The sequence below is a fragment of the Eptesicus fuscus genome, chromosome 17 (genome assembly GCF_027574615.1).
Source record: "Eptesicus fuscus isolate TK198812 chromosome 17, DD_ASM_mEF_20220401, whole genome shotgun sequence".
In the NCBI taxonomy this organism is placed as follows: domain Eukaryota; kingdom Metazoa; phylum Chordata; class Mammalia; order Chiroptera; family Vespertilionidae; genus Eptesicus; species Eptesicus fuscus.
In genome coordinates, this window is record NC_072489.1 from 51,921,224 (window position 1) to 51,948,371 (window position 27,148).

The 27,148-nt window shown below is 43.6% G+C and overlaps 1 long non-coding RNA gene across 1 annotated transcript in view; it reads right to left on the bottom strand.

Annotated features, from left to right (window-relative positions):
- Positions 1-2,681: 2,681 nt before the first annotated feature.
- The window catches only part of LOC129152054 (uncharacterized), a 156,668-nt gene continuing 132,201 nt past the window's right edge, over positions 2,682-27,148 (bottom strand). Inside the window, exons 2-3 of the long non-coding RNA XR_008558791.1 lie at positions 6,452-6,513; positions 2,682-2,697 (exon numbers count right to left, since the gene is read on the bottom strand). This is a non-coding gene — a long non-coding RNA (uncharacterized LOC129152054). The remainder of the gene's footprint in view (positions 2,698-6,451; positions 6,514-27,148) is intronic.

Here is a 27,148-nt window from a genome sequence, read left to right on the forward strand (position 1 = left end):
CTCCCTTCAAAAACAGTGCTAAATTTGAAATATAATCTTTTAAGCATCACCATCTACCTATTTTCTTACATTTTTTGAAATATAATTGAACATCCTACCTCTTCTTTATTCAGGTTACCTAAATCTCTGTAGTAAGGAAATGCACAGATCAGGACTTTGTAACCTGCTAATGCTATTTAAAGAGAGGTAGAAGTGTAAAGAATTCTGTTTGTAATTACCTCATAAACCTTTCCTCAAAATAAAAAAACAAAAAAAAAACATTCTATAATAACAGGCAAATAGGCCATGGCCATTTTTTAATATTTGATTATGATACTCATTGCCAGTTGGATAGGATGAGAATATTTTGACTTTATCTTTTCCTATTTAAGGTTATAAACAGTTTCACTCTCTAAAATAAGTTTATACAATTTTAACTTGATAATTCAGAGATATCTGCTAATAATTTTTTAATATTGTACACACACATATCGTATGCATTTTCATCTATATTAAAAACCCCAAAATATTTTGAGACTATCAAATATTTGTCTAGACGGTGTTTTAGGTTAGTATTTCTTGACTTTCAAAGTACAGTTTTAATGAACATTCTTATTCTTACCCAGCTACCAGCCTGCATTGTTTTTTCATATTCCAATTATTTATATGATTAGTAGGATTTTTTGCAAATCATACTAAAGCAATATAAATAGCTTCCTAGAATTTGTGATTAACATAAACCTCTTACATAAAAGGAAGTATGAGAAGGTTTAATTTTAAAAATTTCTTGATCCTTGTCTGCCTTCTGTTTACTATAGGAATGTGTATATTTTTAACTTGTGCTTTTCTCCTGCATAAACGATATCCAGTGATGGTGGTGTAAGTCACCTTAATCACAGTGCCAGGGGAGTGGCATTACAAACACTTTGACATAATACCTGGAATCTTTGCCCTAAATTATTCTATTGGTTTGCCACTATTTATAGCATTTCACAAATGGTAGCATTTTTTTTTCTGCATTTATACTTTGGATTGATATCCCTGAAAAGAGTTTTGCTAATCTTGAGTATGCTGTCTCAAGCAAATATTTAACAACTATTCACAAGGGAAAAGTTGATAGTTTAATCACCCATTAGTATAACTTTGGCAAAGTTCAGTGGTAAAAAATAAAATTTCTCCTTAACTATTATAATAATATATTTAGTTATAGTATTGCCAGGCTGGAGGAAACTATAAATCTTAAAGCTACAAAAAGGGTTAGTATGTGTGGATGAGTGTGTGTGTATATGTATATACACACAGATATAAAGATCAACTCAGGAATTTCTCACATAAGTTTCTCTTATGGCTAATATAGTTTTGAGCTCTAATACTGAAATAAGATATTTTCTGCTTGTTTCTCCATAGTTAAAAAGTTGGGAAAGATATTGATAATACTATTGCTATAATATAATAATTGTCTGCTTATATAAAAGTTACCCTTAGTTTATATCTGCCAATTAAAAAATGTTCAATCTAACCACTATATTGGCATCATATTTAAGAATCATCATAAAAAAATCAACTAAATTCTGCCCTAGCTGGTTTGGTTCAGTGGATAGAGCGTCGGCCTGTGGACTGAAGGTCCCCCAGGTTTGATTCCAGTCAAGGGCACCGTACCTCAATTGCAGACTCCATCCCCAGCCCTGGTTGGGACGAGTGCAGGAGGCAACCAATTGGCGTGCATCTCACATTGCTGTTTCTCTCTCTCTCTCTCTCTCTCTCTCTCTCTCTCTCTCTCTCTCTCTCTCTTCCTCCACTTCTCTTTCTGTTTCTCCCCTTCCACTCTCTTTAAAAATCAACAAAAAAAATACCTTCAGGTGAGGATTAACAACAGTAACAAATCACCTAAATTCCATAGTTCACAATTGCATAAAAATATATGCAGAGGGACTATGTCCACTTAGTTTTCCTGAAAGGTGGGATTATTGATGGCGTTCTTTTTTTCAGTGAACAATGTGTTATTTAAAAAACAACTGGACATGTTTTTGAAAGATTTTAAATGAGGTAAATAGTAAGCACTTATTATATAATAACTTTTCTTACCAAAGATCAAAACATAGTTTAGTGCTCTTGGATCTACCAATTCTAAGTATGTGATTCAGTGAAGACAGAAGTGATTGTGGCTTTTTTGCTGGTGTTTTGTTGTGTAGTGGAATGTAGTGGTTAAGAGCAGGGACTTTGCAGTCACTGGATTTAACCCTATAAAATGGGGCTACTACCCCTGCCTCCTGGGGCTGTTCTAAGGATTAAATGAAATAGTGTTTGTAAAGCATTTAGTAATTAATAAAGCTGTTAATTATTTAGTTAGTAATAATAATTTATGACCATAAACAAATGACTTGACATTGTCTCTGCAACCACAATTTCTAAAGGAAACTATTTCTCTACCAACTATTTGATATGTTAATATTCACCAGAGTTGGGATTCAAGATGAGAAATCCAGTTTTATAATAAAGCATATTACTATTTTATGCTCTATATTATAATTATAAAGAAACATATCTGCAGTTTAATTTTTATTTTAAAGACCTTCTAGAACTAAGAGTCATAAACTTTCTTTGAGAGGGTCTAGACATACTCACCCAAAACCACATCCTTGGAACATACTGTGGATGGTGCTTTACAAAATCTTCAAAATCCTCATGCATTTCGCCTCATGTGAGCTTCCAGGTAGCCTAAGGAATCAGACAAGTAGATGTTTTGTCCATTTTGCAGCATAGGAAACAGCTTTAGAATGTCGGTGACATAGCAAGGTCAGATCCCCCAGAACATGCCTGATGCTGCAGCGGTGCCTGGCGCCAATGACTGAACAGGGGTGATTGATGGGTTTTTTATTTGGATGCAGATCTCCTCATTCCGAGCGCTACTCCTCGATGTAGTGTGAGAACATACTGAGCAATTAGGAGTACTTGTTTCCTTCTGTGAATGCTTTCTTAAGCCTTTGCAGTATTTAAATAAGGATAATAGCTAAATTTCCTGAGTGCTTACTTTGTGCCTGGCACTTTTCTAAGTGCTTTACATGTATTAGCTCATTTAATTTTCACAACCACTTATGAGGGAGGTACTATTTTTTCTTATTTCCCTGATGAGGAAACAGACACAATGAAGTTATAAGTCATTATACAAACATAATAGATCCCCCATTTAGGAAGAGGCTGTATTGCCTCAAAGTTGTCTTAAATACAAATCTTTCATAGTTATATCTGGTAACTAATCAATCCAAAGAACCAAAAAAATCCTAGTGATAATTGGTTTTAAAATTTAAATTCGCCCTAGCGGGTTTGGCTCAGTGGATAGAGTGGCGGCCTGCAGACTGAAGGGTCCCAGGTTTGATTCTGGTCAAGTGCACATGCCTGGATTGCAGGCTCGATCCCCACTGGGGGCGTGCAGGAGGCAGCTGATCAATTATTCCCTTTCATCATTGATGTTTCTCTCCCCCTTTCCCTTCTCTGAAATTAATAAATATATATTAAATTAAATTATTTTAGCTTTTTGGATTTTTCATTATCACTCATCCTTCAGAGTTTGGAACAATCTGTGTAATTATTGTTCCCCAAAAGACTTTCTCTTATCATTCTTTCTTAAATCTAGATTTTTCTTGGCAGTTGGGTGTATTAAAGGATTAAATAGCTTTTCAGTATTCCAACAATATCATTCTAATTGGTCTTCAAAAGGTAATTATAAGACCTTATCATAAAGTTTAACAATTTATAGCACAGAACTGCCTCAAGCCCAAAATACTCATTTATATTTAAGGAAATTTTGTTTAAATAAGCAGAGTGAGCTCTAGAAACAATATTTGGCCAATCTGTTAACACACACAAAGGTCTCTGCTTACTTCATAAATAACACTGTGGTATGTAGACCCCCTCCTCCAACAGTGACTCAGATAGATGCGATTCCATTGCAGTCAAGTTCTCCCCAGACAGCCAATTATTCCAGCTTAAAGGAATGGAACAAATGATTCATTGTCATGCAGGTACAAAAAACAAACGCCTTTTCATAGTTAGTTTGTTAATTTAAATTAAGTAATATTAGAATTTGTTAATTTTGCTGAATCTTACTTCTAAAATCCACAAGGAACTGTACATCAACTTAAAAGGGTAATGTCATCCTTTAGAAGTAGAATTTCCCTTCTCACTGTTAGTCACCAAGATTCCTCCTTCTCTTCCTGCGTGCGGCACATAAATAAGGAATTTAAATAAAGAATTCACACTTACCATAAGTCACTCTTGTCCTAAATAAAAGTTCTTTTCCCCATTTCCTTGCAATAGGGTACTATAACCAATGGTGTTAAAAGCTAGGGGCTCAGCTAATCTGCCCCACGTGTGTTACATGCCCAGCCAGCCTTGGCCCTGTCCCGTGCTAGACTGTGGGTGGGCCTGGCTGCTTCGGGCTTTGCGTAGTCTGACCACAGAGCCTCGGAGCCAGGGCAGGACCGGCACCCCTTCCGTTGCTGATTCAGTTTAATTATCTTCAGGGCTGGAGTTGGAAAGCGAAAGCCCTAGACACTTGCTGAGGAATGTTTGCCTAGTTACAGGTATTCACTGTTTGGTGTGTCCCTCCTCTTTGCTGGCATGTCCCTCTCAAGTCTGCGTACCAAAGGACATTCCATTCTGTTGAAGGCTCCACAACCCAAAAAAAGGAGGAATCATAAGTTTTTCTAATACCCTCCCAGCCTGTACCCACACCCACACGGTGGAAAGCACCACACCAGCAGCTAACCCCGTGCTCAGGGCCCTTCTGTAACGGCCCGGGTGTGGCACGACTTCTTCCCCGAAGCAGCAGCTTTCAGACCAGCTGTACAGTAACACGGAGCTCAGCAAAATGGTCAGATTTTTTTAACGTGCAAAATTTGAAACTGAGTCAGATGGGCAAATGATCAACCTTTTGCTTTTAATATACTTTGTTATGTATTTACATTCAAAATAAAGCAAGATGAGACCTCAAAATACTGATGTGGAGAGAAAAACTAGCTCTCAGGTTTAAATAGGCTCGATTTAAACATTGTTTTTATGATTCTTTAGCATGCTCTGCTCATGAAAAATGTTAAGGTATGTAGGAGAAAACATGAGTTGGTAAATTGTGGTAATGAAGAATAAAAATAGAACGTTCCTTTCTGAAGATGTAGGGCTCTGTCATGTAACAGTCTTCTATTTTTAGAACCTGTAGTCGCTCTGAGTCCCACCAGAAGCCGATTGGTTCTGTAAACCTGTACATGGTGTTCATTACTGTGCTCATTACAGTGTTCAAAACGCTAACAGGTTTTTGTGTGTATAGAGTTGAAATGTTTTGTTCACGCATGCGTCTGATATTCAGCATCCAAATTTACCTGTAAAGAAATACCCTACCACTTCCTCTCCACACCCAAGGCTTCCTCTCTTTAAAACCAACAGTAGTTTCTATGGAAGTTTCGCTGAGGAACTGTGGTTACAGAAATAACAGATATAGCAAGATTTTGCTGTGGTCAGTTTTTTTCCTAGAATTCCTAATATCTCAGTTTTCAAAGGAAAAATATCCTATGTGACTTTGAGATTAATTTCTATTTTGAGATATACCTTCCTAATTATATTTTAGGTAGGTTAATAAAAAAAATGTTAAATTCTTACTGTTAGGGCCCATTAAGAGACAGTTTAGAAATGTTTTAATTGCTGTCATTATTTGACATGTGGATTATGGACAAATCCAAACTTTCTGTGTGACATATAATTACTTTCAAATTGTAACAACTCATAAATTTGTCAAATTTTAAAGACAAATGCTTCTCCTCTTTTGTGTTGATAACGTTGTGGTTTTATTTCTGAGAATAGAGTTGGTTTGCTGTGCTGACTTCATGCCTGTCATTCCAAAGGTTTGATTGTATTTATTCTTTTTTCCAAAGATGAAAAAATGCAATGAAGATCCAATTTACTAGGACATATATTGATATTTCTAGACATGGTCTAGTTCTAAAAGAATTTACTTGGTTTGCATTTTTTAAGCGTTTCGTGTAGCCAGATTAATATATTTTTATACAACACTGTATTTCTACATTTATTTCAAGACTATTTTCAGTGACTTTTTCAAGTACCTGTGTTATTAGATTGTTTGGAACGAGTGCGCGGTGGCCTCTGTCACGGAGTCAGAGTGTGAAACGTGACTGTGGAAACGAGAATGTGCTTATGCTGTACACTGAGGCCTAGTAGCTCTTTTCTAAAGCTTTGTACATTTTTTCCATGAAACATTAAATATTTTCTCTCTAAAGCCATGTTTCTGTTTTTCAGTATGCCTTTTAAGTAAATTATGAGATAATTTTACTGCTTAGAAACCTGGAAGTGGTGATTTCTTGTTTGAACTTTTGTGGAAATGAGCATTAATAGTTTTTTTGTTAAAAAAAAATCTCTGCAACTCTGCAAGCAAATAACTCAAAATAAAATCAATCATAGTTACCATAGATTTTTCTGAAAGCGTTTGGAAAAGGTGCTCTTTTCAGGAAATGGTATTGGGAACATCTGAAAAACAAAACAAAGTAGAGCTCCACTTAACAGGACCCAGGATTTGAAAGGAACTAAAGACAACATAAAAACAATACAGAAATGCCAGAAGAAATAAAGGAGCACAGCGATGGGGATCTGAAACACTCGGAGCTCATAGATTCACGGAATAGACTGGCAGTTGCTAGAGCCGGGGGTGGGGGGGTGGGGGGGAGGGCGGCACAAAATGGGTGAAGGTGAAGAGGGTCAAAAGCTACAACTTCCAGTAAAAAACAACAGCCCTATCCATGTGCATATTTGTTTATACAAATACCTACATAGATGGTCCTTGAAAAGACCATAGAATGACGGTGCAGCTGAAACCGCAAAGCCATCTTGATCAATGGGGAGGACAGGATGATGATTATTCCAGGACCTTTAAAAATGTTTGTGAAAATATTAAAAACTGCCCATTATAAATGTATGGAAAATGAAAACAAAATGAAGCTACTACTTAGTACACTCTAATTTAAAATAGTACAGATATTGAGAACTGAAGTTTTTACTTTGAAAGAAAACTTGCCAAGGGTATTGGAGCAATGCTTGCTTTCCTCATAAAATGTATGAGACAGAGCACGTGATCTCTCCTCTGCCCTGGCAAATTGTCCTACTCCTTTCCAAGTTTGCCGCAGCTGACATTTAACCTTTGTGCTTTCAACGCTGCGCTCTATTTCCAAGAGTCCTTTCATGTTAGATGTTTTGCCAGAGCCACTTCCTCTGACACATCGTCCTTTTCGTCGCAGCCATGTCACTGATTTGTGTTGATAGGTTCGCCCTCACTACGTTTCAGACCTAGAGTCTAACAAGCATCCCCATGGGCCACTGTTGTCTCTATAAGGCTTTGCATTCAATTCAGATTCCCCTTCCAGTGTTTTCGCTTTTCATTTCTTTGCTCTACTTTTTGCCTTGTAGGCCAGTTTCCTCTTTTGAGTATCTGTTGTAGTAAAATTGCTACGTGACTCTATTACTAGGACACAAGAAGGCAACAACTCCACAGTTTGCACCAGCAACATGCCCAGTGACCAATCACCAACAGACTTGGAAAGAAGTGACTTTACTGGTCACTGATCATGGGACACGCCTGTGATTACATAGCAATTTGTGGACCGAAGAGCTAACAGTGAAGTGTGTAACAGTGGAGGATGATTGCTTCTAAGTTAATATCCTGTGGCAACTGAACTTGGGATTGGGTTGATCTAAACTGTAGTAAATGAAATTGTGCACGAAACAGAAAAACAAAGACACAACAGACACCTAATGACTACATAGAGTTGAATGCAGGGGACAGGGAGGAGCTAATATTTATGTAGCATATATATTTGTATTGTTTGACTTTTTAAAAATGCATATTATGATTTTATTTTTTTTTAGAGCAAACTAAAATGGGGAAAAGATTTCTGTTTCCCACAATGGCAGTGCTTGCTTTGTGTGCATCCCAAAACAGATAACCAGAGGAGTAACGAGAAGCGGTGAATAAATAAATGTTCGTTCAGGGAGCCTGTGGTGCTTTCTTAGACCAGTGAAGAGACATCATGTCAGATGGGAGTACCCTTGTCACACAGCATAATATCATACCCAAAGCACCAATTCTGTGCCAGCTGACCTGGCACCCTCACTTACCAACAGAATGGCCTTGAGCAAGTTACTTCACCTCCATCAACATTCGGTTTCCTCGTCTGTAAAACTGGATATTAATACCTCGTGAATTGTTTTATGATAATGTTAGGAAAGTGCTTCGCCCAGTGACTAACAACCAGCAAATGCTCCAGCACTGAGTCATTGGTGCTGTGAAGAGCCCTGAGCCCTCACCCCCATGCAGGTCTTCAAACAGAGGCCGGGAGGTAGTTGATCCAAGTATTTGTCACAGTGGGTGGGAAATGGAACCTGATGACCTGAGTTCTGAGCCATTCTGCGATTCTGAGATTTGGATTATATATGGAAAAGTCAGTTTGTTTAGTTTCACCTCAAAGTAATAATTTGTTTTTTATTCCTTCAGGCTTTTATAAGATATTCTTTAGAATGCAACACACACTACAACTCAAGTATTGGTGCATTCACAGATTTTTTAGTAAGGCTCAGAAAATGATCTAACACTTTTAGCTAACCAAATGCAACATTGTTAGTGTAAAGAATTTTGTGTTAACTCCAATCTCTCGTTAATTCAATTGCATTTTTAAACTCCAAACTAGGCAAGAAACTTCTAAGAAAAGGATTTTGAGGGGGTGGGGGGTTGAATATTCATCCTGCTCCCTTCTTTCTTTATGAAAATGCCACAAAAAGGTTTGACATATCCTTTATATATACAAAACTTTACTCAGGCTATTTTGAACTCCATTAAAATGAAGGCTTATTAAAAAATCATGGGCTACCCAGCTCGTAGTGATTGTGCTACTTTACAGATTTGTGACCTTGATCTTAAAGCTTTCAAAAAAATACATTATTATGTGATTTTTTTTTCCCATTACACATTGATGATATTTTGTGCTCAATTCTTATCTTGTCAGCTATTGAGGAACAGATATAATCAAGGAACTTGGATAAATGAAATGACAGGCAAATGAATTTCCAAGCTCCCACAATCTAAAATTTACCTTCCAGTTCGTGAAAGCAGCCCAGTGCTGGCTAATCATTTTCCAAGGGGGCATAAATCCTCCAAACAGGACTGCTCCAAATTAGCTATGACTATATATTTATCCATTTCTCTACATAAAATAGATCAACATTTTTAACCCTTTGCACTCGCTTGCTTTTTTCTCGATTCCTTTATTCTAATGCTAACCGTGTCGAGTCACACTCGACATCCGAGTGCAAAAGGTTAAACTTGTGGCATACATATATAATTCAGTATGTGTGTGTGTGTGTGTGTGTGTGTGTGTGTGTGTATTTGACCTGTTGCAGTCTCTAATTTCTCCTTTTGGACCCTAAATTCAAATTCTAGTCAATCTTAGATCACAACTTTCATAAGCAGTAACTTAGATCATACTTTGCAAATCACAATTTAAATCTAGATACAGCCTATTTTAATTTTGTGGCTAAGAGAAGCCGACAGATAGTGTCACTGTATCCGTTGCTACTTCTTCCTCTTACTGAGGCAATCACTGAACTACCACGAGAAGAGTGGGAGGATCCCTGAGAAAGGCCACCTTGGGTAATCCTGCCGACAAGAAGAGCATTCAGGTCCCTTAATGTTAAGATGTTAATGTGAAAGGAGTCAGCTCTCTACATTAAGAGCTCTCTCTTTAAATTGAAATTGTTCTGGATTTGGCATTTCACTTGAAATGACACCACCACCTTATTACATAGAGTAAGCAAGATAAGGAGGATAAATATTTGAAGTCTAGTTTATCTCCATATCCTGGAAAGGGAAAAACAATAGCTTGCCCCTGTTCCGGAAACTGACATGCCCTAGGAACCCAAGCATTGCGAGGGCTCTGATGAGGCTGTTTACCCTGTGCCCAGTCTTTGGGCAGCAAGGCACCCAGACAGCCTTGCAGAAGGTCAAGTAGAAAAGACAGCTGCTTTTATTTGTTTACCTTTCTAAAGGAAGAGCAAGGCAATCAGCCGAGTGGCCCAGAGTCTTGTTTGGTTTACTTGCACCTGCTGTTACAAACTTTAAAATATTCTTGGGTGTTTTGCCATGGTTCAGTGTTGTAGGTGAAAGGTACAAAATTGAAGTTATTGTCATAATTTGTGTTGATAAAGTGCCTCTGCCGAATTCTGGAATGGATTAGGTGACAGAGAAGCTGCCTGTTAGTGGCCCATGAGAGCAGCCACCTAAGGGATCTAGCCTGTCTTAAAATGCGATTCTGCAACCTTGATGAGCAGTGCATCCTACTATTTGACAACCTTGCCAAGAGATGACTCCTTGTGTCTAATCTCATACCTTGCGCTGCATATAAGCTTTTCATTTGTTGGTTGCTCAGTGGACACACTTCTTCCCTAGCTCTTCATAACCTTAACCTTCTCTAATCAAAGTTAATCATCTCATATTTTAACATCTTCAATATTAATTCCCCACATATTGCCTCCTAAGTCTCTTTTCTCAGTCTTATGTTTTCTGTCAGCCCGCCCTGAACTGTCCATGGCCACCTAAACTTATAAAGCCAAGCATTAAGCTATGCATTCCGTGGAAAGATAAATCAACGCCAGGGACGAAGCATACTTCCTGAATGTCACATGAGGCGCTCTGGGGACCCTCTTTCCAGTGAATGACCATAACTGATGGCAGTTATTTATAAACTAGAGGCCTGGCACACAAAATTCATGCGCGGGTACGATCCCTAGGCCTGGCCTGTGATCAGGGCCATCTTCCTCAGCTGCCGGCAGCTGGCCCCGCCCCCTGCCACCACCCACCCTGGTTCCCCGTTTGAGCCTGCCAGCCCAGGGTGGGAGCAGGTGGGGGGAAGAACGGAGAGGTTGGCCATTCCTGCCTGCTTGCCGGCCCTGCCCCGCCGCGGGTCACCCTCTGTGTGTGGGGTGACTGGCAGGGTGGGGGTCTTGGCCTGGTGCCGCCCATGTCCCCTACCACCCACCTCTGGTTCCCCATTCACCGTCAGGCAATGGGAGCCTGCAGGGACTGAGAGGTGGTCAGTGCGCCGCCTCATAGTGACTGGTCAAGCGGTCATTCTGGTCATTCCGTCGTTAGGGTCAATTTGCATATTACCCTTTTACTATATAGGATTGTTCATTGTCCCAAGGGCATATAGAAAATGAAGGAACATTTATTCAGGAAAATCTACTAAAATCTTGAAAGTCTTTGGCACTTGAGCCATGACCCAATCCTTTCCCTACACCAGATCAGAATTAACAAGCCTCACTCTAAGTGGGTGTGGCTGAGAAGACTAGATTTCCTCTCCCATCCTTCCCAGTAAAGGGTACAGGAGTTCCCCAGGCGAGCAAGCTGCCAGCATTCTCATTCCACACACCCCTGTTGTGTTGAAAAGGCTAAATTTCAGGTGCCCACAGCCAAGAGGTCAGGGGCTCCCTTCCTTCACCCAGCCACACTCAGACAGTGGAGGCTCTACTCCAGGTATAAGAGGCCAAGAATACTGGGGCCACAGACACCATCACCTCACGTCACTCATAGGGCAGAGGTTCCATAACAGAAGACACAAGCAAAAAGACCAGAGGCTATCGCCCCCACCCACTGCCATGCTCACAAGGTATGAGAACCTGTCCAAAGAAAGCAGGGCACTATCCTCACTCCCATCTTCAGAAGAGTAATACTGAGAAGCAGAAATGGAAGAGGAGACATCACTACTGACCTTACAGAAATAAAAAGGATTGTGAATGAATAATATAACTTTGATGAAATGGAAAAATTTCTACAAAGACAAAAATGATTGAATCTGACTCAGTAAGAAATAGAAAATTTTAAAGGATTTATAAAAATAAGTAGACTGTATTAGTAACTTAAAAACGTCCCACAAGAAAATATTCCCAAGAACAGGTGGTTTCACTAGTAAATTCTACCAATTGTTTAAAGAGGAATTAATACCAATTCTTCACAAAACTCTTCCAAAAAGTGAAACACTGCCCAACTCATCCTATGAGCCTGATATCAAAACAAGACAAAGACATCATAAGAAAACTATAAACCAATATCTCTTATGAATATAGATGCAAAAATTCTCAATATTAACAAATTCAATCTAGCAACATAAAAAGAATGACATGCCATGACTCTTGTATAATAATACATTTACCCAAAGTTCCTGGCATGGAGCTTCTAAAACCCTTGGTATATACAAATGCATAATGATATGTATCCACCATTATAGTATCATACAGAATAGTGTCACTGCCCTAAAACCCTTTCTGATCTGCCTATTTATTCTTCTCTCCTGCCTAACCCTTGGCAATGGCTGATGTTTTTACTGTCTCCATGGTTTTCCCTTTTCCAGAATGTCATATGGTTGGAATCACACAGTACATAGCCTCTTCAGATTGGTTTACTTCACTTAGTAGTATGCATTTAAGATTCTTCCATATCTTTTCATGGCTTGATACCCCATTTTTATTAGTGCCAAATAATATTCTACTACCTCGATGTATCACAGTTTATTTATTCATTCACCTACTGAAGGACATCTTGTTTGCTTCCAAGCTTTGGCAATTGTGAATAATCCTGCTCATTGTGAAAAACATCCACATGCAGGTTTTTATGTGGACATAAGTTTTCAACACATTTGGAAATACCAAGGAGTGCAATCGCTGGGTCATATGGTAAGAGCACGTTTAGTTTTGTAAGGAACTGCCAAACTGTCTTCCAAAGCGGCTGCACCATTTTGCATTCCCACCAGCAATGAATGAGAGTTCCCGATGCTCCACATCTTCACCAGCATTCGTTGGTGCTGGTATTCTAGATTTTGGCCATTCTAGTAGTTATGTAGTAGCATCTGGTTGTTTTAATTTGCATTTCCCTGGTGACAAATGATAAGCATCTTCTTAGATGCTTATTTACCATCTGTATCTTTCCTTTGGCGAAGTGTCTGTTGATGTCTTCCCTTTTAAAACCAGGGTGCTCATTTTCTTATACTTGAGTTCTTAGATAACAGTCCTTTATCGGAGATGTCTTTTGCAAATATTTGCTCCCAGTCGGTGGTTTGTCTTCTCCTTCTCTTGATCTAGAACATATTTTATTTCAATTACTGTAGTCTTAAACTCCAGAACTTCAATTTGCCTTTTTTTTTTTTACAGTTTTTATTTCTTCATTGATATGCTCTATTTAATGCAACATTGTCATCATACCCACCTTCCTTTAGTGCTTTAATCACACTTGAGTTTTGTGAACATATTTATAGTGGCTATTTTGAAGTCATTTTTTGTTAAATCTAACATCTGGTTGCTCTCACAGACAGTTTCTGTTGCCTACTTATTCCCTGGTGTATGGGTCATGCTCTCCTTTTTCACTGCAGGCCTCATAATCATTATTTTTTTTGAAAATGATAATTTTAGAAAACATATTGTAGCAACTCTGGATACAGGCTCACTGCTTATTATTTGCTTAATTTTAGTGACTGGCTGTATTATTTCATTAAAGTCATACACACCTTGTGAAGCCGCTGATGTTGCTCCCCAGGGAGGCACTGCTTTTTCTTGGCCTACAGTCACCCTGGGATGACTCTGGTCTTGGTAGGGGTTCCTTCCCCTTTCGCTGATGACATCCAGCTGGAAAACTCATACTAACTTCCAGCTAATTGCTCTATTGTTGTCAACAGTACCCTGGGGCATAAGTCGCTCTGCAGATGAACCCAATCAAATGGAGGCTCCTTTGAAGGACTAGTTTGTTAGGTCAGTATTTGATATTTGCTCTGACCTCAGGAGGGCTTCTCCCAGATGTCTGACTCCTCAGTTCTCTCCTACAGACTAGCCAGCCTATAGTCTAGGCTGTGAGTCCATTAAATCCATGAATCACCTCTCAGTGGCCTTTAATCACAACCTCCACTATCACTGGGGGTGTCTTTACATTTGTGCTTCCTCACCCTCTGTTGTAAATGAATTCAGTTCTTCTGGGAAGAGGTTAGGAGCTAGCTGTTTCCACACCCTGCTTCTCCCCCTCTCCTCCAGTCACAGTCTCCAATGGGGCTCTGGAACTGGATGGCACAGGCAAGCTTCTCTCTGAGAGACGCTCCTGCTCTAGGAGCTGAGTGCTCAGGGCCAAGTGGGGAGGCAGCAGCCTGAGGTCCTCTTGGCTTGCCTCTCCTGGCAAGGAACCACCGCCTAATCAGCCAGGGCAGGGGCAGTCGGGGGTGGGGGGGCGGGCGGGGAGGGCAGTGTTCTCAGTGCACTTTACCCAAGGAGAGCCTTCATCCCAGGAGCTCGAGCTGGGCAGAAGGGAGCCCCCACCTCTCAACCACACTTGCCCGGGACGAAGCCTCAGCAACAGGTCACGGGGGTCGGAAACACAGGTCCTGCTCCTCCCAGGAAGGAAGCCCCCCATCTGGGAGCTGAGGGGTGAGGGGTCCTTTGTTCTTGACGGTCGGTCCGAGTGGAGTCCTCCCCTTGCTGAGGTGGACGGACGAGGGAGAGAGCCATCTTGTTCCAAATGCCACAGGCTCTCAACTTTTTAGCAGATTTTTGTAGACTTTCTTGAATAGTTTCTTCCTTTCCTGCTTGGCCTTAGGACCGTTCCCAGTGACTTTAAATGGTTGCTTTTTAAAATTTTTGCCAGTTTCACTTGGGAGCTGATCAGCAGGGTTCACACAGTCCTCCTGAAAGTCAACCCCCCTCTTCTGATACAGTGATTTCAGTGTCATGGATACTTGTGTTGAACTCTAGGCGAGGACCTCACACTCTTGAGCTACTTCTTTCCTTTATGATTGTCCATTATAGCCATCTCCGGAGTCCTCCTGGGTCTCTTAATGTTGTCAAAGAAAGAAGGCATTTACCCAATCACCGATGAAGTCAAGTGGCCCTTGTAGAAATTCCAAAACAGCCCTCCTGAGGCCAAAGACTCATGTGGCCAACCATGGTTCAAACTGTGTGTGTGTGTGTGTGTGTGTGTGTGTGTGTGTGTGTGTGTGTGTGTGTGGCACAAAGACTTGACGACAAGAATTCTACTTATTTTGCTTTAGTCTGTTCAGGCTGCAATAAGAAAATATCGCCGACTGGGTAGCTTGTAGGCTACAGGAGTTTGCTTTTCACAGTTCTGGAGGCTGAAAGTCCAAGCTCAAGGTGCCAGCAGGATCAGGTTCTGGCGAAAACCCTTCTGCAGGGTTGTAGACAGCCCGTTTCTCCCTGTACCCTCAACGGTGGGAAGGGGAGAGCTAACTCTCTGGGGTGTCTTTTATAAGAGCATTAATCCCACTCCCAAGGGCACCACCATCATGACCTCAGCACCTCTCCAAGGCCTCACCTCCTAAGACCATCACATTGCGGGGTAGGGTTTCAACAGATGAATTTGCGGGGTGGACAGGACACAAACATTCAGACCACAGCACTTACATCTCTAGTTGTTAATTCCACTTGACACATAGCCCAAATTATTAAATTGGTGTTTCCCAACGTATGCTAGTCTAAAGAGATTACATGGAAAAAGAGATGCCTTGCTTAATAATTTTCAGGTTGCATAAAAATAATTCCAGAGGAAGCTTAGCTTCCATGCTTACTAGATGTCAGGAGTAAGACTCTAAGAATGAGCCTTCCTGAAGAATGATTAACAACTTATCCATTACACTAAAGCCAAGCATGAGCAAGCCATATGATTCCATCCGTTTTGAGGATGGAGAAGCTGAGCCAGTGAAATGGAAACTGTACCAGGTTGGATAGTGTCCCCTTCTCCCCCGCAATTCATGTCCACCTGGAGCTTCAGATATGACCTTATTTGGAAATAGGGTCTTTGCATATGAAATGTATTAAGATGAGGTCATAATGTATTAGAGTGGTGTATCCAATGACCAGTGTCCTTACAAAAAGAGGGAAACTTGGACACAGACACACCGATGAGAAGGCCATGTGAAGACACAGAAACACACAGGGAGAAGGCTGTGCAAAGACAGAGGCAAAAATTGAGAGATGCATCAAGAGCTAAAGAATACCAAGAATTTCCAGCAGCCACCAGTAGCTGGGGGAAAGAAATGGAACAATGCTGGAACCTCAGACGCAGCCTGGCCCTATCAAAACCTAAGTTCATTCTTACAGCCTCCAGAACAGAGAGAAAACACTGCTGTTGTTTTAAGGTTGCTCCAGAAACCTTAGGTAAAAACTACAGTCATTATTTACATTAACTCTATGCAAATATTTACCGCTGTTTTAAGACAACAACAACAACAACAATGCAATATTGTTTTCTGAGTGGTACTTGCCTAAATTTTACCTAAGAAATACAGTTGATTTAGGGACGTCCCAATCCCACAGGCACTGGTTTTATTCTTGCCTATGGATAATTATATTCTCTGACAAAATGGTGGGTATTCATCTCTCATGGGTCAGATGCTCATGAATTCAGAGCAAATTCTGTATACTCTTTCCAGTACAGATTAATTTTTAAAAATTTATTTATAAAAAAATTATATAAACATTATTAAGCATTTCTTCAGACTTCTGCAGTTAACAAGTTTGTTTATTTTGTTCTCATTTTCTGGAATATTGCCAAATGCGAGCCCAGCCTGCTCTGAAAATAAGGCCCTTTAATTAACTAATCCTTTGGAGACAACATATGGTAACCAGATTAAAGATTAAAACAAGGACACAGAATAGCTGTCAAAGGACTGTTAGCTCCCCTCTTCCCGGCCTCAGACCAGCACAGCCGAACATGACCTCACTCACGGCTGGCTGCTGGCCCCCAGGCAAGTGAGAAAGGCCTGGAAGACGAGGACGTTTCGTGAGAACTTATCCCACCCACCTCCTTCTTTTAGAATATTCCTTTGGAGGTTGGGATTCTGATTGGGGGCGAGGTTGAGAAGGGATCTTTTAAAGATAACTTGAGTTTCCCCCAAAATATTTCCTTTAAAAAAATGTAGATTGTGCCCAACGGGCGTGGCTCAGCGGTTGAGTGTCGATCTATGAACTAGGACAGTGGTCGGCAAACTCATTAGTCAACAGAGCCAAATACCAACAGTACAACGACTGAAATTTCTTTTGAGAGCCAAATTTTTTAAACTTCTTCTAATGCCACTTCTTCAAAATAGACTCGCCCAGGCCGTGGTATTTTGTGGAAGAGCCACACTCAAGGGGCCAAAGAGCCGCATGTGGCTCGCAAGCCACGGTTTGCCGACCACTGAACTAGGAGGTCACGGTTCAGTTCCCGGTCAGGGCACATGCCTGGGTTGCGGGTTGATCCCCAGTGGGGGGAAAGAGAGGGCATGCATCTCTCTCATCATTGAAGGTGTCTAACTCTCTCTTCCTCTTCCTTCCTCTCTGAAATCAATAAAAATACATTAAAAATAAATAAATAAATAAATAACAAAATGAAATAAAAATGTAGATGGTCCCAAAGGCATAGAACAGTGTTCTTGCTCTTGTGTTGGGGAGCAGCGGTGGCCCCGTCCCATGGAGGGAAAGCCAGCAAGGTCTCTGGATAAGGAAACGTCTAACGTTGTTTGCTGTCAGGTAAGGACTAGGTGCAGACGATGCAAACCAGGGCGGGTCCTGTCCCCACCCCCTTCTCCCCACCCCACTCCCAGCAGCAAGGGAAACGCAGCTGCTTGGAAAGCACGTGGGGCTTGTCCATCTCTCCTCCTAGACACACACCCGCTTCCTAAGCCCTCCCCTGGAAGGCTCGCCTCGCTGGGAAGGTCAGAGATACAGCAAATCTCTTCCTTTTGTCTCCGGGGTGCCTTCCCATTTGTAAAAGATGCTGGGTAATCTTGTCACATACTGACATACCCTTGTCTCTGTCACGTCCGTTGAGTTCATGTTCTTTATTTTTTTTTTTTAATATATTTTATTGATTTTTTACAGAGAGGAAGAGAGAGGGCTAGAGAGTTAGAAACATCGATGAGAGAGAAACATCGATCAGCTGCCTCTTGCACACCCCCTACTGGGGATGTGCCCGCAACCAAGGTACATGCCCTTGACCGGAATCGAACCTGGGACCCTTGAGTCCGCAGGCCGACGCTCTATCCACTGAGCCAAACCGGTTTCGGTGAGTTCATGTTCTGATAGAAATGCACAGTGAGCTGTGTGATTTTTGCAAGAAAGAAGCCAGAGTGATGGGTTTGGTCCGAATCCATTCCAGAGGTTCTAGCTTAGTCCGACGGCTAAAGAAGCGTGACATGGATCTCAGTGCCACAGGCAATCACTGTCCTGTCCCCACCCCCTTCTCCCCACTCCACTCCCAGCAGCACTCAGTGGTCCTGACTATGTGGGAGGCAGAATAACGCCCCTCAGAGATGCCCATATCCCAATCCTGGAACCGTGAATGTGGCACCAACATACTTCCTTGGTGGCTTCGAGGACCCGGAAAAGGCGGAACATTCTTTCCTAGCGGCTCCCCAAGGAAGGCAGCCCACCATGTCACCAGGCTCCCCACTCGGCGGGTGGGCTTCTGACCTCCAGGTCTGCGAGACAGTAAATGTGTGTTGTTTGAAGCCACCGAGATGGTGGTAATTTATTACAACAGCATAGAAAACGAATACAGGTAGGAAGTTCTAGTTTAAAAAGAGAGAGAGAGAAAGGAGGGGAGGAGGAAGGAAAGAAAAGGAGTCCCTTCTGTGATAGCCCAACCTACTTTTCAGAGCCCTCTCCTGGCAGAGGCAGGTCAGTGAGCGAAGGCCGGGCCATGTGCTCCCTGGACCCCATCAGCTGGGCGGAAGGCACTCGCTGATTCCCGAGGGTTGTCATGGTTTCCAGAGTTCGCGTTTTCTTTCTTACCATCATCCTGCATTCACCCTCGCCCCGTACAGATGCTCCTCGACTTACAATGGGGTTAAGCCTGCATCAACCCAGTTGAAAAGAATACACCTCACCTACCAAACACCACAGCTTAGCCTTGTCTACCTTAAACGCACGCAGGACACTCGCAGGAGCCTTCAGGCAAAGTCATCTAATGCAAGGCATGCACTGGAGAGGGGTGGTTCATCCTTGTGATCACCTGACTGGCAGCCGCAGCGGGCTGACCAGCATCCGGGAGAGTATCGTCCTACAATTGGCTAGGCCAGGAAAAGGTCAGAATCCAAAGTACAGCTTCTACTGCGTGTTTTTCATGCTCACACCATCGTAAAGTCAAAAACTGTAAGTCAACTCATGGTAAGTTGGAACCCGTCTGTATACAAGTGTGCCACTTATAACCACACTTTCAACATTAAGTCTCAATCCAGCTGTACCCACAGAGCCAGCTCAGAATGGCCCCATCCTGTTAAACGAGATACTGAATTGCTTTTCAGAGACCACAGACCAGTCGTGCAGCTGAAGCATGCACAGAAGGGAACAGTGATTCCGGCTCCACCTGGAACCAAAGTCTCACTCGCACCCCTCCCCCACCACACACCACCACACACACACACACAAATGGAACCAAAGGACCAGGACAAAACCAGAATTGAACCCTGAACCCTTTCAGAAGCAAAGGGTCCATTGTCCAGGAAGAGACCCTTTTACCATAAATGGGCAAGTTCCTCCAATTAAAACTTGCCCCACCAGCACTTCGCATACCTGCTCCCTCTAACCCCCTAAAACCCCAAACCTAGTCCACCGAGCAAGATGGATTTGAGGCACCATTAGGTCTTCTGTCTTCTTGACCAATAAACCTTACTCCAAACTCTGATGTTTTGAGTTTCAGCCTTTTTTTAAAAAAATTGTCACCTGAGGATATGTTTATGGAGAGGAAGGAGGGGAAGGAGGAGGAGGAGGAGGAGGAGGAGGAGGAAGAAGAAAGGAGGGAGGGAGGGAGACAGGGAGAGAAACTATGCACCTCGACCGGGGATGGAACCATCGAACCTGCAGCCTTTTAGTGTACAGGACGATGCTCCAACCAATGAGCCACCCGGCCAGGGCGATTTGGGGCCATTTGAAGCATTAGGCACTCAAACTTGGGTTCAGCAACACAGCCTGTGCCTTAAAAAGTGGTGGATTAAAAAAAGGTCTTCTCCTTTAAACTCCAGTCTGTTATGTAGAGTAAAAAGGATTACTGAGAGAACACAAGAGAATCACCCATTTTGTGGGAGGCAAACCCGTCACGGCCACGAAGCCCAAACTTGTCGTGGCATCCCGACTACGGAGGTCACGGTGGCTGGCCAGCCAACGGAAGGGCAGCAGCATGCTTGGGGGGCACGTTCAGGGGCGGGAAGGCATTCTTTGTGTTGGTTCTCACAGTGTGTTCCCAAGCTCTTATTCTGCCTCTGGAGCCCTTTGCAGTGACACGCACACCTTCCCGAATCAGCAGTGAAACCAGACGCGCCACTGCCCCGGGGGCCCGTATCCCCGCAGAAGGCGGCGTCCCATCTAAGCGCGGCCCAGACCTGCATGCGATTTGCACGTTCGGGCGAGCGGGGCGTGTTTTCAAATGCAGCACGCACGACAGTGTCAAGTGGACCCACGTCAGGAAGAAACACACACTCCCACTGGGAGACAGCTGGGCCGCTTGCAAAATGCAACTAAATATGGAAAGTTCTAAGTCTCCCTGTAAAGACCACCCGTCTCTGAAGGAGCCCTGGGTACATCCTGCTGGCCATCTGGATAAATCACTTCACATCTTCTTCTCCAAGCAGAGGACCCTCTCCCTCACCTCCATTTGGTTCCCATCACCCTGCTATTGGGCGGTGCCCTGCAGGGAACACCCCAGAGGAGCTGGCTGGCCCACCTTATGCCACCTCAGAGCACAGCCAGGGTCGGGGGGGCGGGGGGGGGGGGGGAAGAGACCCTTCTTCCCCCCGGACTTAGGAAAAGCACATTTTGCCTTGGGCCTTTGGAAGGTCGGGTGTATTAGGTGGGCCCCCAAAGTGGGAAAGGACAACCTGGGGGAGCTGGTCGGAGGACTCAGGAGATCACAGGACTGTGGGGACCAGGTAACTGATCCATCGTGTTCTCACAGGGATCCGGCCCATGGAGCCTGCGACTGACCCACAGTCCCATGGCTAATGGCAGACCTGGCTTAGAACCCAGGCAATCAGAAAGGCCGTCCAGGGCTCTTCGTCCCAGGGAACCCATCATGGTGGTCTTGATTGTATCACGGGTCCCCTAACGCTGCTGAGAACCTCACCCTGCCGTGTTCTGGGCCTACACGTTAGAAAAAACGGGAAAAATGACGTCCTTTCATCTATTGTTTACTTTGCCTCCACACTGATAAAATGTTTGTGTGCCCATAACAAAATGCGCTCGCTTCCCACGAGATTAAATCTGGTATTTACTCAGGGCTTCAACCTGGGCACACAGGAGGCGTCCTTGCCGTCTGGTTTCCTCCTAGGAAGGGTGGTGGAGGGCAGAGAGCTTGCAGATGGAGGCATTTGCCTACTGAAGAGACGCTCTGTCACTTTGCTCAGAAATCCCTGGACACCAGCCGAGGCTTTTCCGTTGGTGCCCGGCCCTGGTGCAAGTGGCGATGCTACCTCTGCCCTCTTATCTTCACAACACCACCAGGAAGTGAGCACTGTCGTTATCCCATTGACCAAGGAGGGAACGGAACCAAGGAGCCGTTAAGTGACGCACCCGGAGGTACCCAGACAGAGCTGCGGAGCCAAGACTCAAACCCAGGCCCCTGCGACTCCTGGGCCAGCAATTCTGCCTCATCGTGGGCAACAAAACCCATTTCATTAAAAGGTCCATTTAGAATCGGACGCATTTCAGACAGACATAAACCACAGTATAAAAAGATCTTGGGAGGCAGTGTTAAAATTATAGATGAGAGCCCTAGCCAGTTTGGCTTGGTGGTTAGAGCATCGGCTCACGGAATGAAGGGTCCTGGGTTCGATTCCAATCCAGGGCACGTACCTCAGTTGCAGCTCAACCCCCACCCATGTCGGGGTACATGTGGGAGGCAACCAGTTGATGTGTTTCTCTCACATCGATGTTTCTTCTCTCTGTCTCTCCCCCTCCCTTCCACTCTGTCTTAAAAAAATCAATGGGAACAATATCCTCGGGTGAGGATTAACAAAAAGAAAAATGACATATAGAGTACAAATACTTATCATTTTTCCACTTGAGCAAACTGCCAAAAGACCTCCTTTGCCCAAGCAAATTTCTATTTCTCTCAATTGAAAGTAAAGGAACTACATTTCCCATATAAAATACATAGCCTACCCCTGACCTCATGGGCACTCAGTTCGTCCTTGACTTCTTATCTGAAAGATGACCTATCTTTATTAAAATACAAGAAAGAAGTTTTAAAGAGCAACAAATTGGACAATCAATACATCTTTCCTGCCTGGAAATAAAGTTTCAGTAACAGACTCCCAGTCCAGTTAGAGGGCATCACAAAGCCACACCCAGCACCCATTCAAGTCCCTCACTGTCCTCACCTAAGAAACAAACATCTGGCTGCCGAAAAGCCAGGTGTCGTCAATGTCAGCCTGGCATTTATTTCTGTTTGCCACCCAGACGGATTTTCTCTTTGATACCCCTTTCTTTTGCATGAGCGGGTACAGTGTAATTTAATTGGAGGCATCATCGATCTGGCTTTTAAAACCAACTTCAACCAAACAGCTGTAGTCTCCAAGCAGGGCAGGGCCGTGGGAAGAGTAGCTCCTTCTCAGCTAAAAACAGGTCTCTGCAGTGCTGGCTCATCACCCTCTGGACAATCACCGAGTTTTGGAGGGTGGGGTTGCTTTGTCATCGGAGGAAAGGGTAGGCTCCTTTCATGAGCTGTCTTTCCAGGCAGGGCCGGTCAGCTGGGTGTGAACGCAGTGCTCCTGTTTAGCCGGGACGTGTGCAGAAGAAAGGGGAAGGAGACGCTCCCTGCAGAGCGAGGGGACAGAGATGTGCCACAGGGACTGTGGAGGGCCTGGGACCCTGCCTGCTGATGTACCTCTGATTTGGGGCAAGGCCGGGTGAGAAAGTACAAAGAAAGCATAGTTTAGCCCTAGCAAGTTTGGTTCAGTGGATAGAGCGTTGGCCTGAGGACCAAAAGGTCCTGGGTTCAATTCAGGTCAAGGACACGCACCTCGATTGCAGACTCCTCCTTGGCCCAGGCCCTGGTCGGGGCTTGTGCAGGAGGCAACCAATCCATCAGTATTTCTCTCTGTTTTTCCCTCTGTCTTCCACTTTCTCTAAAAATCAATGGAAAAATATCCTCAGGTAAGGATTTAAAAAAAATCTGTATATATAAAAGCCAAGTGACCAGAATGACCGGTCGCTATGAAGCACACTGTGATGACCAACCATCCCGATTGGGCCCCTGATTGGCGGCCCCCAATCTCCCGTGGCCCCACCCCTGATCACATCTCCCCCTGATTGAGGGCGGGGCCGGCCAGCCAACCTCCCCCATCTCCTTCCCCCTGACAGCCTGGCCCCAATGGGTCCCCAACGGGGCAGGCCTGCTGGACCCCACCCATGCACGAATTCGTGCACCAGGCCTCTAGTAAATAAATAAAAGCACAGTTTACATGGGGAAGAGTTCTGAAGCCTTGTTTATGCCGAGGAATGGCAGAAGGTTCTGAAATCACCGGAGTGCTTGGGAGAGTCAGCCGCCCAGGGTGAGGAGGGAGTGATGTGATAAGGCCCCTCTGAGAAGTCTGACAGCCACAGCGGAACCACAGCACCAGGTCTAATCTCTGCATGTCCTTCTTAAATTGCTCCCCACAAATGCCACATGACCTGGGGCATGCTGATGCTGACCCCTGAAACAACCAGAGGCACGGGCCAGGGAGGAACCCACCCACGATTTGGAGGTCGGGCAGATGTCCACAAGACCTCAAAGAGGCTGCCTGAGAAACGAATAAAACTCACACAGCCTCTATGGTCCCACCTACAGAGCCCAGAGGATCTGAATTCTCCTCCTTCATGTTGATGTGCAAATCCAAGTGGCTTAAGAAAATAATTTTAAAGTCTTTTTAAAGAAATACTTGAGTCCATAAACCCCACTGAGTCACGGTGTGGAATGCAACCTAGTAACTGGAATCATTTGAGCAGGACATGGCTTAAGGCAGTGGTCGGCAAACTCATTAGTCCACAGAGCCAAATATCAACAGTACAACGATTGAAAATTTCTTTTGAGAGCCAAATTTTTTAAACTTAAACTTCTTCTAACACCACTTCTTCAAAATAGACTCGCCCAGGCCGTGGTATTTTGTGGAAGAGCCACACTCAAGGGGCCAAAGAGCCGCATGTGGCTCTCTAGCCGCAGTTTGCCAACCACGGGCTTAAGGAAACCCAGGTGTGTATTAAGGGGCTTCGCTTTGGTCTTCTCCCCATCAGAACCACAGGCTGGAATCTGATTGAAAATGATTGACAGAAACACTTTCACTAGGTTAAGCAACAAGAACTTCTTCTGCTTCCTCACTAGATTAAGAGAATAAACACCTCAAAGACGGAAATGTCAAAACCAATTACACAGACTGCTCAGAACTCCTTTTCCCTTTTTCAGGAGCCGTCAGCATTATCATTATCATGAATCAAGGCAAAGCTTGCAACGCTGCAGCTATGCAAAACGTTCATGGGATCGGTTAATCCTGATGTTGTCCTCTTTGTTCCTTTTCAGTTCCCTTTAAAAAGTGTTTTTCCCCCAAACATCTCCCACTTCAGGAAAGACTTTGACAACCCCTCATAAGCCTGCAAAATTTGTGACAGATCTATGATTATATTTAAGCAGCCTTGTCAGGGGAAGCACACTCACGCTTTCTCTGTTGCCCTGATTTAAAAGGGTGCAGTGAACTCATTGATGTTCTAATGAGAGCTTTCTGCACCTGGGAAAAAAGGGGGGAGGCCCAGCTGGTTTGGCTCAGTGGATAGAGCATCGGCCTGTGGACTGAAGGGCAGGTAACCTCAGTTACAGGCTTGATCCCCGGTCCTGGTTGGGGCATGTGCCGGAGGCAAGCAATCAATGTGTCTCTCTCACATCGATGTTTCTCTCTGTGTCTCTCCCCCTCCCTTCCACTCTCTCTAAAAGTCAATGGAAAAAAATATCCTTGGATGAGGATTAACAAAAAAGTGAGGTGGGGGAATGGGTGGGACTTATAGAAGGTGATGGTTATTACTAATAAATAAAAACAATATAAATAAACATGCCACGCTAAGAAAGTCAGTGTGAACCTAACCCTTCCAGGAAACTAAGGCAGGGGAGCTGAATGGTCTAGTTGGGTAAAGAGATCCATGGGGAGAGTAAGCCTCCTGGGACATAGAAGGCTCTCATTTTGTTCTGGTGTTTCTGAAAGGTAGCCAGTGGATACAGCAGGAAAGCAGACTCCTGGTTACAGGGAAGAGCTGGACAACCATTAGACTTGTCCGTAAATGGAGTGGACAGAAAAAAAATATCATGCACTCCCCATCACCGGAAGTTTTCAAGCACAGGCTCGGTGATCAATTGGCAAAGAGCGTGTGGAAAGTGTCGTTCCTTCGGGTTAGAGATGAAACTAGATAGCTAAAGGCTAAAGGTGCCTTCCCACTTTAAGGATCTAGGATTCCATGGCCCTGGGTGATCAATAACCCACTCCAGGTCTCACTTTTCTTCTCTGAAAATGAGGACCTTGACACAAAGTAGGTATCTAAGGTCTTTTCCAGCCTGAGATGGTATAAACTAGTGCATGTTGAGGGCCATGCTCAGGTTTCGAACTCACTGTCCAACCTGGAGGAAGACACTGAGCTTCTCCGGGCCTTGCTCTGAGGTCTTTCCTAGAATCCACAGATAAGATTGGGCCCTTGGAGAGCATGAGCCCGTCAAGTGCTTAAAGCACCACTGCAGAAGGCAGTAGGTCACACGCCTGAAGTCAAAACATTGATCAAACAGAAGTTTTCTAATCTCATTTCAGACAGTATCAGTCAATGAGAGCATTGGGACAATGCCTTAGCGTTCCTTGTCATAGACTTGAAGGGCACTTGCTGTGAAGCTCATGTTGAACTTGGTTAGAGGGGATGTCTCAGGTCTAAACAGGAAACTCCCTGAGAAGGGAGGAGGCACAATGCCTGCTTCATGCCCAGAAGGCTGATATGCCCTGCCTCATCTCAGGGACTGGGCTTCCTAGCCCCATTAGTGTTTAGTATACAGTTGGTGCTCAAAAACATTTGGATGAACAAAATTAAGTTTTATTGAGAAAAGATGGCCTTTTTAACCAGTCTATTCTATATTTATATGGTCACTTCAAATGTGCACATTATATATAGCATCTCTTTAAATTACCTTGACAATTGGAGCTGAAACACCAGTAAGGCAGTCTTTGGGGGTGGGGTAGAGGGGGGAGAACAGCTGTGACAGCAGAGGGACATATGTCAGGCTACCAGCTGGAAAAGCCCTGGATGCCTTGAGGCCATTCCCTGACGTGCTCCCTAATTTCTGTTTAAATCTGTCCCTAACAGAGTGAACATTTGCCTCTTGTCCCCACGCAAGAGAAAAGGTGTTCGCACTAATCTGAAAAGCAATGTTGACCTATTTTCCTCTCTAAGTTTTGGGGAATGAGAGAGCATGGCTCCTTTTACTTATAAAACTAAAATGCAAAGACTTTAAAGTTTTGGGTCTCCGGCCCCTCCTAGCCAGAGCTCCTGCCTAGCAGGGCTGACAATGGGTATAGTGGTGAAATGGCTGAGAGGATCTCTCTGATTCTGTCCCACTCCCCAGGGCCTTCTCCTAGTATCTTCCCACTCATCCCCAATACTTGTTCCAAGTCCCAGGGATATCAACCCCTAAGCATTCTATTGGTGTCTATTTCATGATATTCAGTCTCCCATTCAGCTCCACAGCCCAGTGCTCCTGGACACGCTTAAACATCTTGGTATCAACCATAGAGTACACCATCTGAAGTGGGACTTCAAGTGATTGATGAAGATGTAGCTGATATATGGCCTGTGTCCCCCTTCCAAGGACAGATACTTTGTCATAAGACTGAAGTCCAAAGAATGACCCTGTCTGAGGCAGAGAAGGAAGGAGGCAGAGCAATGGATTGGGTGCAGGAAACCCTGCATGACATTCAGCTTTTCCTGACCAGTAGTCAGGACACATCAACTGAACAGAGAATGGAATATTTTAAATCAGAGATATTTTGAAAAACACAGGCTATATGATTGACAAATATATGTTTCACTAACTTTT